Below are 3,526 nucleotides of genomic sequence, written 5' to 3'. Positions count from 1 at the left end.
GAAAAAGAACAGGTAATCAGGATACTGCTCATGACATGTTTAAAACACATACTTGATATTTCTTCAACAACTTCCACCTGGAGCTGAAAATCATAAATGTGTCATGAGAGTCCTCAGCTCAGTATTATTTTCTGATGATATCTGTAAATGAAAGATAAAGTATGTTTTATTAGCATATGAGTGCAATCTTCTAAAATGCCCCAGCACAATAATAAATTGCGAATTATTTTTGTAGGTAAAGAATTGCATGAACATGTCAGGAAAGAATAATAATGTTTTGCAACTCTTCATTTAGCTATACAATGTTTTCCAATATTTTTAAGATTAAAATCATGTCTAAACTATGTTTTTAGACAATACCAGTTATACACTGCTGTTCCTACAGTTAATTCTAAAATGTAGAATTTAATGATTTGAAAAAAAATATGCCTTTCTTCTAGTTAAACCTGCAAGAAATAAAATACAAACAATTTTTTTTATTTTGTAGGCTTTTGAGGGGGGGCTTCAGCAGGAGAACCTGTACTTACATCATGAATAAAGTGCTTTAGTGATTTTTTTCTACTGGGAAAGCAATTAGGAAAAAGCCAATTAGCGCATCATTAAAATTTCATGGAGGAAATCACGCTATGTCACAAGTTACTTTGCAAAAGAAAAACTGACTAAGAAACGCAGCGTGAGCTGCATGACCCATAGGGCTGCAGCCGGCGCGATGCATTAGGACCCCAGTTCATCAGAGAACAGAAGGGGATGGTAAAGTCCTGCCACGTACAACAGAACTTAGCACATGTGTAACCCCCTTTGAATCACAAGGGTCATATCAAACGTGCTTAGGTCTTGCTTATGACCTCGGCACATTTCGCCGAGCAGGACTTTTCCGCAGCTTCGCTCCCAGCGGGGGTAGGTAGGGGCTGGCGGTGCACCAGGACCAGGGGGGGCCGTGGGAAGGTTAAGGCTGGGAACGGCTTCTGGTTTGTTCAGCAGAGCTATTTGGGCCCCGGGACTCACTGAACGACTATCTCACAGCTTGATGGTCTTCCGCATTTCTTAAGTATATTCTACATTAAACATAAACTAAAAAAAGGCAGGCAGCTTACCATAGAAATGGTGAGGGCTGCAAGGTGAAAGTAGAAGGGAAGTAGTATTTTTAAACAGCGTAGCAGAGTTGTGGGGTCCCAGTTAAGGCTTTGGGAGAGGTGTGTGTCATTGCAGGGGAGTGAGGGGGGCTCTCATAGTTCCCAGCAGATAACTGGGGTCCATGGTGCAAGGGGGTAACTTGATGTTGCATTTGAAAGCCCTCAGCAGGGAGTAATGGCACGTGGCTGATGTGTGTGTGAATAAATACAGACTTCACACTGTTGTTGTGAACCCAGGAAACGAGGGAAAGGTGAGTGCTGCAGCTGATGAGTTCTTTGCTCATGTCCAACACAAAGTGAATGGAAATTTACTCTACAGGTAATTCTCAGAAGTGATCAAAGAAGTAATTGAATTAAGCAGAGGAGCAGCAACGACAACCCCCTAAGCCGATAGGTGTCTTGATCAAAGAGCAAGTGCTGATAATGCGTGAGCTGTGATAAAACTGATTAGGCTGCTGACTGGGAGGAAATTGGTCTTTTGTTGTTGTTGTTATATTGACCAGATCCTCTAAGTCTATTAATTCCTTAGAGCTGTGCTTGGGTAACACTTAGAGCACCGCAGGACCTATTCTTTCAGAAATAACCTCAGTAAAGCCACAGATGCAACACACGCAGAGATAAATGAAACAGGAATCCGAGCCACACAAGTGGGCTACGTTTCTTCTATCAAAAGCGAGGTGAAAATCGTCAACTACTTCTCAGAGCGAAACTTCAGCAGGAAGCCCGAGGGGGTGGGTGGGGAAGAGGTGTTCTTTTTGGGCTCATTCACTTCACACCCTACAGATAGGAGAGCAGCAGCGTACTGCTGTTTCAGCTGGCTGAAGACCTGTCCCAGCTACTTTGCTCTGTTTTTTCTTTGCAAATGATTTAGTTTTGATCCTTTGCTTTCCTTTCCTGATACCTCCTAACCACCACCGAATACGAGTTGTGATCAGTGTGCTCTCCGCAGAGGTGTCTGACAGAAACGTGCAGGTGACATCCTGAAGACCATCACCAGATCGGAGCAATCGTCATCCCACTCCTGCCCATCCGTGGTGCTTTGGTAGTCCTCAGGAGTCCTGCAAGCAATACCCAAACTACACAAATGCCGTGTCACTTTTCCTTCCTTTTTACACAAAAGTATACATTTGTACATATAAACTTAGACCAGCTGATTACTGTGGGACTGACCTCCAGCCAGAGGGGAGGGAACATCTGGAGGATAATAATTTAACCTCAGCTGCCTTCGCTGGGAATGGGAAGAGGCTTTAATGCACTCTTCCAAAAGGCAAAGGACAGAAACTACCTTTGTTTTGCAGGCATCGGCTTTCTAAGCAGCTTGAGCTGCAAGCAGCTCTGCAAGACCACGGACAAATGAAAATCTGAGCAGACGTGGTTGGGTGCTGAAGGGCAGAATGAGGATCTGGAGTATACAGCAGAGGGATATAGAATTGTGGGAGAACTGCTCAGTGCACGCTAACCACAGGCCAGGTAGTGCATCCCCTGCTCTCTTCTTCCCACTAAACTTTCAGAGGAGCAGTTGCAAAAAAAAAGGGTTTTCTTTGCCGTCAGAGCGAAGAATTTTCAAAAGTTCCGCAGGGAGACAGGAATAAAGGCGTCACTGTCTTTCAGCAGAATTTTCTCCAAGCTTTTGAAATCCCAGCCTGCTTGCCTCGCGTACTCACATGACCTTCACGACTGCAGCATCTGAGCATCTCACCCCGTCTTTCACCCAATAATCTCCCCAGCACCTCTGCTAAGCAGCCCAGCTGTAACAGCTCTGCTTTATAGCAAGTGGTGAACGGCGGGACAGGGACCAAAGGCTAGAGCCGCAAAAAGTCTCAGGCATTGTGTTGCCCAGCACGACGAAATGTAACGTGGATCTGGCAGCACGTACAGCCTGAGGGCAGGGGCTTTTACAGTATACGGGGGGCTCAGGCGCGTACGGGGACAAGCAACTGTCCTTCCAGTGCCCCACAGGGACTGTAATACGGGGGGCAGCAGGAGGCACGTCACCGCACCGGGAGGGTTCAAGGACATCTGGGGGATGTGAAGGCTCATCCCCAGTGTCACACAAACCTTTCCCTATAGGTAGCGAGGTCCTTCTGAAGCCATCTCAGCTCCTCACTGCTCTGTTTTGTTAGAAAGCTCCTTTCAGATACCATTCCTTGGGTGACTGGACAATTTCTAACTGTCTTCATCAGCAATTTTTTTTCTACTATCACCATTGCCATTTAACCTAAATAGTTCTTTTCTCCCCTTATAATTTCACATCATTATTTCTTCCTGAAGGTCCTGCTTTCTTCATATCATTAAGCCAAACAAGTCACTCCCACTCTCCATGTGGAAGATAGATTTCCCATCGCCTTGATCACCCTTAGAGCCTTTCACCACATCTGTTCCAGTTTATCTTT

Source organism: Buteo buteo, chromosome 15 (assembly GCF_964188355.1).
Source record: "Buteo buteo chromosome 15, bButBut1.hap1.1, whole genome shotgun sequence".
NCBI classification, from domain to species: domain Eukaryota; kingdom Metazoa; phylum Chordata; class Aves; order Accipitriformes; family Accipitridae; genus Buteo; species Buteo buteo.
This window is presented reverse-complemented; position numbering follows the sequence as displayed.